At 43.6% G+C, this 12445-nt stretch overlaps 1 long non-coding RNA gene and 1 pseudogene across 2 annotated transcripts in view; one reads left to right on the top strand and one right to left on the bottom strand.

Moving 5' to 3' along the window:
- Positions 1–12445, top strand: part of LOC116896944 — a 174629-nt gene that overhangs the window by 98327 nt on the left and 63857 nt on the right. The gene's annotated exons all lie outside the window — the stretch shown is intronic.
- On the bottom strand, positions 11181–12223 carry LOC116896940 (annotated as a pseudogene).

The raw sequence follows: 12445 nt of genomic DNA, 5'->3' as shown, positions 1-12445 counted from the left end.
CTCCCTGCAAGTGTAACAGTTAGGCTTGTCCACACCATAGCTGTAGTGTGAGGATTAAATGAGCCACCACCTGGAAAACGTAAGAGCCTGGCCCATAGCAGATGTTTAATAAATCTTTATTGTTGTTGCCACTCATGTGCCTGACATTAGCCATTTAGATTGCTTTCAGTCTGTCAGTTACAAATCACTCTGCAGTAAACATCTTTGTAGCGAACGGATTTTCAAAGAGATTCTTCATAATCTAAGCCCTCCAGCTGTTTATTCTGTTTGACTGTTTTTAGTTATGAAGCATTGACTAAGCTATTTGCCTGGAACCATGAACCTAACCCATCTTTTTTTTTTTTTAAGGGAGAACAATATATATTTCTATTTTTTTCTTTTTGCATTGTGAAACACTGTATACAAAGTTACGACGTTAGTACCATTAGAACAGTATACAGCACTCCAACGTGTCTTCAGGCATATTAGAATACCAAAGATTGTCACACAGAATACACAAGATAAGAAAACAGAAAATTAAGCCCTGTTAGCCTGGAAATGCCTCCAACTAAAAAGAAAAGTATCAGGCTGGAGCGATGGCCCAGTGAGTACAAGTGCTCACTGTGTAAGAATGAGGGCGTGAGTTCGGATCTTCAGCATGGCAGTACACTCCCATAACCCCAGCACTGGCAGGTCACAGGGCAAGAGCCTAGTCTAAACACCTAATACCAGGTTCAGTGAGAGTCCCTCTCTCAAAGGACTAAGTGGGGAAGCAATTGAGGGACATGGGATGTTGACCTCTGACCTACACACAGGAACTCACAGGCACAAACTTGCCTCTGACCATGCCTCAGAGCCGGGGTGGGAGGTAGGGGGATTGGGATGTAAGGAAAGGGGGGCACACTGGATCCAGTCAAAGGGTACAGACATCTGACTTCTTCCTAAAACATCCAGACCTAACCAAAGCCTCAACTGTAGGAAGGGAGAGAGGGCGAAGGAAGGATGTGACCAGAGTATATTATACACAGATGAAATATTGCCAAAGAATAAGTGGGTGTTTTAAATCTTCATTGTGAATCCATGAAATGAAAATGAAGACTTCGAGGGCTGCTTCTACTGTGTCCAAAACAGTACAGAGGCATCCTGGAGTTTCTGTATGGTAAGGGGACTAACAGCAATTACCTTACAAACACCACTCATGATCACTGTCACCCTCCATAGGACAAATGAGGAGACTGAGAGATGGAGACACAAAGTAAGCGCCCTCCGCTAAGACAGAATAGACAGGGATAGAAATCAGACCCAGTCCCCAGCACCAGGCCCACTTTCCTTCCACAGACTTTGCTAAAGTGAGTGTGTGACAGTGACACAGAAAGGGACTCCGAAAGCCACAGCAGAAACTGCAGCGAAGACCTCGCCTAAAGGGCAAGGGCATCCAGCAAGCCCACTTCCACAGCTGGTGTTCATGGGGATGAGGTCTAACCTCAGGTCCTCTTCTCACCACCAGCTCAACACTCGGCTGCCTCGGTGTCCCCAGAAGAGCCATGGTGAATTGTTTAGGCATGCATGCCTGACATTTCATGAAAACACACAGTCTCGTTGATCCAGTAAGAAATTACTTATAGCACTGCCTTACCAGCAACCACAGGTCTCTAAAGCTTTCTCTTTTCCTATTAGGCACTTTTTATTTGTAGGAAAAGGCACTGGAATTTAGCGATAGAAGTTGACCGTGGAGGCTATGGTTATGCCTGGACTGGTAACCGCTCATCTAGCATTCATGAAGCTCTTGGTTCAGTCCCCAGCACCACACCAGCATGGTGCCACGTGCCTGTAATCCTAGCACGTGGAGGCAGGAGACTCAGGAGTCCAAGGTGATCATGGGAAGTTTGAACCCAGCCAAAGCCAGAGACGCTCTGTCTGAAACCGTGGTTGGTTGGTCTTTGTTGGGGTTGCTTGGTAGGTTGTTTGGTTGGGTTTTTGCATAGGTCCTTGAGGTTCTGTAGTGCTGTTTCTGATTTACAGCCAATCAGTGGACTCTGGAACATATGAAATCATGTTCTCCGAATACTCTACTAAGCATTAAGAAAGTACCTAACCCTGAACTCAATGCAATCAATATGGCTGCCCCCTGACCAGCAGCCCCCAGCAGGTAAGCATCTATTTAGCTCCCTAACACTGATGTACTAGGCTCTGAATGGCTGGGATTCACCAATGCTAATGAGGCACAGGACTACCTCTTCCTTCCTGGCTTTTCCCCTGAGCTCCTCTGCTCTGTCTACTCTCCTTCTCCAGCTCTCCTTCCCAGCTATACACCCTTTATCCTGAAGTGTCTGGTTTCCACTAACTATTATAATTGTCCACAAAGACAAAGAAATAATTAGGAACTGTTGTGATCTGAGAGGGGAATACCTCCTTTAGTGGCCACACTGACCAATGACCATGTCCCCTGAACATAATTAATTTTAAGTCTGTCTTCAACTTTCAAGTAAAGGATAATTCTGCAGCTCTGTGCTCAGCATTTTGGGGTGAACTCACAGACCACAGTAGCTTTCTTTTCAGAATCACGGTTACCTCTTCAGACTAAATTAACTCTACTAGCAATCAGGAAACAATTCACAAAATGGCGGTTGGAGCAGTTGATCTCTAGAACATTCACAGAACACTGGGACAAGGGAAAAACTGTGACAGGTTAAGTTTCTCTCTCCTTCCCTCCTTTGCTCTCTGTCATGATTTCAATATTCTGGATTTCTGGAATGTTCTACAGCTTAAAATTAGTTTTAAAAAAAAAAGTCATGGAATCTCAACTTGGTCTTTCAATACACTAGAGGTATGGAAAAGGGAAGTGTTAGAGAGGCATTTTATAACTTTTAAGATGTAAGTTTAAGGCCTGAAAGAGAGCTCCACTCAGTGGTTAAGATCTTAGAATGCTTATTAGAAGGACCTGGGTTCAGTTCCTAGCACCTAGGTCAGGCAGCTCATTGGGATCCAAAGCCCTCTTCTGGCCTCCATGGGTAGCACACTCGTACACACACACACACACACACACACACACACACACACACACACACACACCACTTCTCTAGAAAGCTGCACGAAATAGAGTAACATCCCCATAAGAAGAGATACAAGGCAGGGTGGTGAGAGGGAAAACTCAGAATATGTTTTGGATTTTGAATGGCAGAAAATAGACTGAGTTAGATCAAAATGACTAATATGTTTGAAAGTTCAAAAAATCCAGCGAGGATCTGAAAGCTGCGTAAACCTTTTATAAATATTTTGGAATCAGAGTAACAAATTTCATAAAAAAAAGTCAACTCAATGTTGAAACCCTTTGATTATATATGTACTATATAAGATGAAAGGCAATGTTGGTGTGTAGGAGAGAGACATGAGGATTGCTACAAGTTCAAGGTCCACCTAAGCTACACAGAGAGACTGTGTCTTGAAAAGTAAAACAGAAGCTGGGCGTGGTGGCACATACCTTTAATCTCAGCATGGGGAAGGCAGCAGTAGGCCAATCTCTGTGAGTTCGAGACCAGCCTCATCAGCTCTGCAAAGTGAGTTCCAGGATAGCCAAAGCTACATCAAGGCTCTGTCTTAAAAAGACGGGTGTGGGGAGCAGTTCCGTTTTTGCCTCTTCACATAGTTGGAGGAACCATGCCATTTAGTCACTGTTCTGTATCTGACCAGCTAGGAGAATAAGCATCATTAGATGATTATTTGAGAATAATGATTTTCTTAAGCATTTAGGGGGCACCTATTAAGAGTCATAAATAAACTGGGTTCCTTTTTTCCTTTTTCTTTAGTATTGAATAAAGCAGACATCATGTCTGACTTCCTGGATGGTCCTGGTACTTCAGCTATTAATGACAATAAAAAGGCCTTTTTAGCATGATCCATGCAGCACTCAGTAGCTGCTTTCCCAGGTCCATAAAACAGTGAACATTGAAAACAGCAGGCCAGCTGGATATGATTTAGTGTTACATGAAAAAACCCTGGGGCATACATTGCTTATTCTCTCCATACATGAGTAAAGTCTGTTTCGGTGGGATGTGGATATGTAGACCCAGTGTGGACTGCCTCCCCCACAACAGCCTTCCTCAGCCCAGAAGACAAAAACACAGGAGAGCCTTCGGCGAGATCTAAGGTTCGGTAATTAGTGGTTGGATTAAATGATAGATGTCTGCCTATAAGCTACACTCTATTTTTAGGGAGTTTTGAAGATGCGGCTTAACACTTGTGGGAAAATGACCGCCCCATCCTTGTAGTACCTCATTAGCATACTTGTTCTGCTTTGAGTATAGACATGCAATTGTACATCTCTCCAAGCTACACAGTGCACTCTGGTACGAAGGGACACAGGGGAGGGGTTCAAAGTATTGGGAGTGGAGAGCGGAGAAAGGAAGCTGCCGAGAGCAACTTCAGCCTCAAGAGCCTCCTTTGCTCACGAGAGACGTCATGCTCAAGATGCAAGATGTTCTGCTGAGACAAGAGTCCAGGTTGAAGATGAGAGAGCAGACTTGGAAGAGGCTGGAATGGCTGATGTCACCACACAGATTGGGGTGACTCACAGGAAGATGTGCTGGAGGTCCACTTCCTGAGGAGTCTGAAGCATTCGTGGATGAAGAGCCAGTCAGCCACAAAAACACCACCTGGAACGTGAGCTGACCCCGCAGTACAGACTTGAAATTCCAGCTACTTCAGATGTTAGGGCAGATCATGAGTTCAAGGCCAATCTGGGAAGTGTAGTAATAATCTGTCTCAAAACGTGTAAAAAGGGCTGAGGGCAGAGAGCCATCACTCAGTCCTGAGTGCCACAAGAAGGAAAACAGGGAGGAGAGAGAGAGAGAGAGAGAGAGAGAGAGAGAGAGAGAGAGAGAGAGAGAGAGAGAGAGAGAGAGCGATGCCTAACCTGACTACTCTCCATGCTCAGGGTTAATAAATAAAGTAAATTTCTAGCTTTAATTCCAGAATTTTTATAAACAGTCTCTGTGTAGTACACTTATTGGGTACGCACACTAGGCCTGTAGAGGAAAAACACAGACTTGAAAAACCAGGACTTATCTGCTGAATCAAAGAGAGATTTTTCTATGCGTTTTAGATCGTGTAACGACACACACAAAAGGGAACTGGCCTCGTTCTGTGCACCACGGCACCTCCTCTTCTGTCTCCATTTCTATTAATTTTTTATGTTTTTATTTTTTTATTTTTTTAGTTAAGAGTCTCTCTCATAAAGCCCAAGTCAGCCTTGAACTCCTGATCCCCTGCCTCCAGCTTCCCAGTGTGAGAATGACAGGTGACCAACACCCCAACTGCTCAAAGCCACCATTTCTTTCCACCGGCAGAGAGGCGATTTGAAGCAACTGTGCGTCACCGACTTTATCCATGAAGAATTCCAGCCTGCCTCACAGTTCCCAAGACCACACACTCTGAGAGGCGAAGCACACACTAAGCAGATTGCTGGTGAGTGCTGTACCTCACGCGTTGACGAGAAATGAGCTGAGAGCACAGCTAGGGTGTCCCACATGGCACATCCACAGCGTGTGCCAAATACTCTGACAGGAATCACGGGCACATCCAGAAATAAGTCACCAAGATACCCAGGCAAGTCCTTTATGTCCTTCACACAGGGGGGTAATCAAGTCGTGTAAACTAAAGAGGAAGCTCGCTCTCGTCATGCTTCTGAAGGCTAATCTGACAGGGCACGTGGTACACACCTGGTAACCCACACTCAGCACTCAGAAGCCTGTGGTGGGAACATTGTGAGTTCTACCCTAGCCTAGGTTACACAGTTAGATGTTTTGGGCTTTTTGGTTTTGCTTGTCTATTTTTCTTCTATTGAAAATAGGGTTTTTTTCATACAATATATTCTGAGTAGAGTTTTCCCTCCCCCAATTCATCTGAGTTCCTCCCCCCCTCCCATGTGGAGTCACACCCATCTGTGTAATGGAGCTTTCTATGAAAGGCAGAGGACCTGAGTTCAACTCCTAAGCACCCACATGAAAGTCCAGCATTCCCACGAGTACCAGTGACCATGGAGCCAGGGCCTGGAGACAGGCAGCTCCCAAAAGCTCACTACCAGCCAACCTAGGCATTTTGAAGCTTGAGTTTCACTAGGGACCCTGTCTCAGAAAATAAGACAGGAAAGGACAGGAGATACCCAGTGTACTCCACATGCATGAACATGAACATATTCACACACACATACACATATACCATACAGTACCCAGAAATTAATTAATTACATTTTAAAAATAAAGATGGACCCAACACAACAATGTTCAATGCATCAAAAAGGTCTTGAAACATAGTCTTTTATTTTTTGAGATGGGGTCCTTTTATGTAGACCACTATATCAACCAGGCTGGCCTTGAACTCATGGAGATCCTATGCTAGGATAAAAACTGTATGCTGGTGTACCCAGATTAAAAAATAGTCTTCATAAAAAGATATTATCAAGATTATCCTGGGAATTACTTCCCAGTGTCATTTTTGGTAATTTTAAGGTTTTAATAGTGATTTGGGGTTCATGAATATGTAAATGCAGGTGAAGTTCTTTCTGAAAAGAAAAAGTTCAGTAGCACTTTAGGGCTGTGTGTTTGCTCGTTGCTTTGCTCTCAGCCTGTTAATACAGGCTCTGGGTGTGTTAGCCCAGTATAGCCTAGAAGTCAAGACCTTCCTCCCTTAGTCTAGCAAAGACTGAAGTTATAGGTGTGACCCGCCATGCCTTGCAACATTTATAGTCTGTACAGAATTTTCTTATACTGTATATTCTTTTTAAAATTATGCATAACTGTATGTGTGTGTTGCTTGTGTGAGTTTTTGTGTAACATTTGCAGACAGGATCTTGTAGAGGTCAAAAGAGAGCACTAGGTCCCCAGGAACCGGAGTCACAGGCACTTGTGAGCTTCCATGGGGGTGCTGGAAATGGATGCCGCTAACCACTGAGCCATCTCTCCAGGCCCAGAAATATAAGTTCTGCAGCCCCATTATAATAATCATGCTGGATTAAAGGAATCCCTCGAGGCTGTAGAGAGGCTTGGCTGAGAAAGCGTTTGCCTGGCATGGATGGAGCCCTGGCTTTGATTCCCAGGACCAGAAAAGAAGGAAAGGAAAATCTTGCTGGGTAGAGAATGGTAGCTCACACTCTTAATCTAGCACTAGGGAGGCAGAAACAGGAAGATCTCTGTGAATTCAAAGTCAGCCTTGTCTACAGACTGAGTTCAAGAGCAGCCAGGGCTAAGTAGAGAGATCTTATCTCAAAAGAACAAACTAAAAAACAAAACAAAATCTTACCACTACTTCCAGGAAAAACTTTAACAAAAATACTATTTGAAATTTACCTTGTTATGTGTAGGAGTGGTTTGCCTGCATGTATTATGTGCACTGTGTAGGAGTCAAAAGACCCAAGGGTGGTTGTGAGTCACCACGTGAGTGCTGGGAACTGAACCTGGGTCCTCTGTAATAGCGACAAGTGCTTCAAGTATTCTAACTGCTGAAGCTGGTATTTTAGAAACCAAGGAGTCTATCCTGTTCTTCTCAGAGAGTAACTTGCAGACGCTTCCTGCAGGTCTAAGGCTACTCATTGGAGGTCTCCAGCAGAGTGAGAACTATAAAGACCCCATGTCAGTCACTATCCTTTGCAACCTCTCTACTGCACTGACTGCTCCCCGAATGAACTCCAGGGCACAGCTTCACAAGCGGCCGAGACATTCTCTGGCAGGCAGGCATATACTGTTGATAATGAAAAGGCCTTTGACGAGGGTTCTTCCCAGACGCTACATTCCTGCTGCCCCTAGGCATGAGTGGGTGACCATCTCTGCACAAGATTCTCATTCCACAAATATTCCAGAAGTTTCTAGCCCTCTATGCTTGACCCAATCCATTCTCCAGAATGCCTGTGAGATTTAATAGAGGCAGAAGTGGATTTTGAGCTCTCGGAGAGGACCTCTGAGTCTCCTAGACACAGAGGCTTACCTCCACTGCCCCAGACACAAAGTTTAATCTGAAATTAAACTCTGACAACCAGAGTTTGGTCCCACAAAGTGGAAAGAGAGAACTGACTCCCAAAAGTTGTCCCCTGACCTCCACAGGTAATATTGTAGCATATACTCTGATGTACACACACACACACACACAGAGACATAGATAGATAGATAGATAGATAGATAGATAGATAGATAGATAGATAGATAGATAGATAGATACATAGATAGATACATAGATAGATACATAGATAGATACATAGATAGATACATAGATACATAGATAGATAGATACATAGATACATAGATACATAGATACATAGATACATAGGTAGATAGATGTAATATTAGTAGTTTTATCTTATTATATGGGAAAAAATTAAGAGTATTTTGACCTTGACTTTATTAGTTCTTAAAATTAAAATTCATAGGATGGTAATTTTTTTTACTTAGGGATAATTTAATGGTGCAAAATGATCAAAAATATATCAAAAATAAATGACCATAATTACATCATTTACAAATATACATTATGCTAACATTCTTTTTTCACCAATAAAAGCTTCCCAAAAGCTGGTAATGAATTGCTTGCTACCATGTGTGCATGCCTGCAAACACACAGGCAAAGCTGTGAAGTGTCTCATCCTGCAAACCAAATCACAGTTTGCCTGTTTTCTCGCCGTCTGTCAGATATTTGACACTGTGCGATGAGCTGTGAACCTCCATTGCCAGTAGTTTCTTTCTAAAAGGGAGATTAACGACAATTACAACGTACAATAAAAGGAGCATATGATAATTTGTGTTAAACATGAGAACTCATGAAAGAGTAATTAAGAAACTAATATGGCCTCTTCCTCTGTTATTGGTCGTCAGCATTAAGTATATTTCATATTATATCATCGTAAATGTACATTTTGACTTGCTGGATTCTAAGCTTTTCTGGGGCATTTCCTGACATTGCAGTGGTCTAAGGAAATGTTTTCGTTCAGGCATCAGTGAATCAGCAGTGAGATCTCAGAGTTAGAGCTCTTCAGCTTGAGAATGGCATCCCCAGTGGAGGAGTTAGAGAAAGGACTGAAGGAGCTGAAGGGGTTTGCAACCCCACAGGAAGAACAACAATATCAACCTATCAGACACTCCAGAGCTCCCAGGGGCTAAACCACCAACCAAAGAATACACATGGAGGGACCCAAGGCTCCGGCCTCATACATAGCAGAGGATGGCATTGTCTGACATCAATAAGAGGAGAGGCCCTTGGTCCTGTGAAGGCTCATTTCCCCAGTGTAAAGGAATGACAGGGTGGGGAGGAGGGAGCAGTGGGTGGGAGGGGAAGCACCTTCATAGAAGCAGGAGGAAGGCGGATGGGATGGGGGTTTCTGGAGCAGAAACAGGAAAGGGGATAACAGAAAAAGGAGAGGGGATAACATTTGAAATGTAAATAAAGAAAATATCCAAGAAAGGAAAAGAAAAGAAAGGAAAAGAAAAGAAAGGAAAGGAAAGGAAAGCTCTTCAGCTCAGCTTCTGTTTTCATGAGCAACAAAGCAGATTGTTTATTCTGTATAATAGCAATGTGTATTCATGGTTGGTCAAAAAGAGTGGGTTTAATTCTTAACCATAAAGATCTCATATAGACAACTGTCCATCCACATGGGGTAGCTCTTCCTTAAGAAGTGTGTGTGTGTGTGTGTGTGTGTGTGTGTGTGTGTGTGTGTGTGTGTGTGTGTAGTGCTGCTAGGGTCTTGAACATGCCAAGCAAAGACTCACCCACTGAGCTGTACCCCTCCCCCCTTGCTTTTGTATTCATAGACATGAGCTCCCATGTCTATGATCACCCATCACCGTTCCATCATTCAAACTGGAGGTGCCACTCACTGGAAGAGCATTTGCCTGTTGTGCACAAGACCCTAGTTCCTATCTTTAGCACAAGAGGGGAAAACATAATATATCTAGTCTTCCTCCTGCTCCCATCTGCGAGAGCCCCTGTCATCACAAACTCCGACCAACGCATGTGATGGACAGCTAATAGTTTCTACGTTTTTGGTGATAAAACAAAATACAAAATGTTATCCCTTTGTTTCCATGCAATTTCACATATATTCATGCACAAGTCCATCTCAACAAAACTCTCGAGCAGCAGAATTTGAGAGCTGTTTCTAAATTGCTCTGGGCAGGAGGTACACCAGCTTACGCTCCTGTAACAGTTGGCAGGATTCCCGTGCCTCCTGAATGTTGCCAGCATGAAGCAAAGCGAAGGGTTGGGCCTGTTTGCTAGGTGGGCAGCCGCGTCGGGCTGTGGCTCTGATTGCTGCTGAGGAAGAGCACGGGTGAACATCTTGTGGTAAGGAGCCATTCACACTCGCTTTTCTGGGAAATACGTGCCTCTGCGTTCCACCCACTGTGCTATGGCTTCTGGTTCTCAGAGCACTAAGGAGTTTCATCCTTTATTTGATATGTCATAGGCATTTGTCCTTGACTCTTTGCAAAATTGCTTCTTTGTTTGTCTTATTCTGTTTTTTTTTCAAGCAGGGTTTCTCTGTGTAGCCCTGGCTGTCCTAGAACTCACTCTGTAGACCAGGCTAGGCCTCAACTCAGGAGATCCTCCTGCCTCTGCCTCCTAAGTGCTAGGATTGAAGGCATGCCATGCCCAGCCAAGAGGTACCTTTGTAAAATATATATTTACATTTTTAACTATATTTTACATATATAAAAACCATTAAAAATAATTCTTGCATATCTTATGATGTCATTGCTGGAAAGCTTTTTCCTACTCTAGCACTCTAGGATATGTCATTGCTTAAGTTTCACTATGGGAATTTCTTTTCTTTTTTTTGAAAAGTTAAAAATTCCTTAATTTTTTTATTCCTGGTACCACTACCACAATTTACAGGGCAATATACCTGATGTAATGAAAAGAAAAAGAAAAAGACAAAGATACAACAGATAAAAGACCTCAGGAATGTACATCTAATTGACACTACATTGCATTAATCGATAGCTGTACTTTTGCAAACTGTGGCTATGACAGCCCTGAACAAGAAGGGCTTCCTGTTTAAGCTGCAGTAACTTTTCTGACTATGGATCATCGTTCCTTCTGTGGCAGATTTTTACAGTTCCTCTAATGCATTTAGGACGACTGTCTCAAAGTAACCTGCAGCTTTCCTGACAACTCCTCGCTCTCTCTCCTGCTGAGAACTGTAGCCGTTTGTTTGTTTTATTTTAAAACTTTCTGTCACCATATCCACCACTTCCACCTCCAGATCCATAGCCACCACCATAGGGACTGCCTGAGCTTCTTCCACCAAAACTGCCCCCCTTCATGGGTCCATGATTTGATTGTTGCTGTCCACTATAATTTCCAAAGTCATTATAGTTCCCACCACCACCATAGTTACCTCCACCAAAATTTCCTCCTTCATTGTAAACATCATATCCTCCTCCTCCACCACCACCAGTTCCATCACCTTGGTTTCCATATCCTGGACCACCACCTCCATAACATCCTCTACTACTGTAACCAGGACCACCACCATAGTTGCCACCATCACCTCCAAATCCATTATATCCACCATCACCATCTCCAAAACTGCCTCTGCTGCCACCACCTCCACCACCATAGCCTCCTCTTCCACCAAAGTTCCCTCCACGTCCCATAAAGTTGCCAGATCCACCTCCACGACCTCTCTGTGACCCAGCAGACAGCATCTCTTGTTTAGAAATGGCCTTTTTCACTTCACAATTATGCCCGTTAATAGCGTGGTGTTTCTGAAAAACAATTTTATCAATTGTGTCATGATCATCAAAAGTTACAAAAGCAAATCCTCTCTTTTTCCCACTCTGCCTGTCTTCCATAACTTCCATGGTTTCAATCTTGCCATACTTTTCAAAGTAGTCTCTCAGATTATATTCTTCTGTATCCTCTTTAATACCACCAACAAAAATCTTCTCCACCATTAAATGGGCACCAGGCTTTACAGAATCCTCTCTAGAAACAGCTCTCTTTGGTTCCACCACACGTCCATCCACCTTGTGTGGCCGAGCACACATTGCAGCATCCACCTCTTTGACACAAGAGTAGGTCACAAAACCAAAGCCTCTGGAACGTTCTGTTTGAGGATCTCTCATTACCACACAGTCTGTAAGTGTGCCCCATTTCTCAGAATGTTCTCTTAAGCTACCATCTGTGGTTTCAAAGCTCAGACCACCACAAAGCTCAACAGCTTCCTCGGCTGCTCTGGTTCCTTTGGATCGTGGCCCTCCATTTTGAGACCAGACTTGCCTCTTCCAACTCGAGTTCAATATGGGACCGACCACTATGGGAATTTCTAAAGCTACAGTGCAGTCATCCTCGAGAAGAAGCTCGCCCCACTCCCCAGTGCCGCGTCTGCTCCCATCCCTCTCCACGTGTTTTTCCTTAACTACTCCCCTTAGATAACTTCTTGGACCTCCTCCTAAACTGTTACTTTGAAAATTAAGCTATTCTG

This window comes from Rattus rattus, chromosome 3 (assembly GCF_011064425.1).
Source record: "Rattus rattus isolate New Zealand chromosome 3, Rrattus_CSIRO_v1, whole genome shotgun sequence".
In the NCBI taxonomy this organism is placed as follows: domain Eukaryota; kingdom Metazoa; phylum Chordata; class Mammalia; order Rodentia; family Muridae; genus Rattus; species Rattus rattus.
This window is presented reverse-complemented; position numbering and strand designations above follow the sequence as displayed.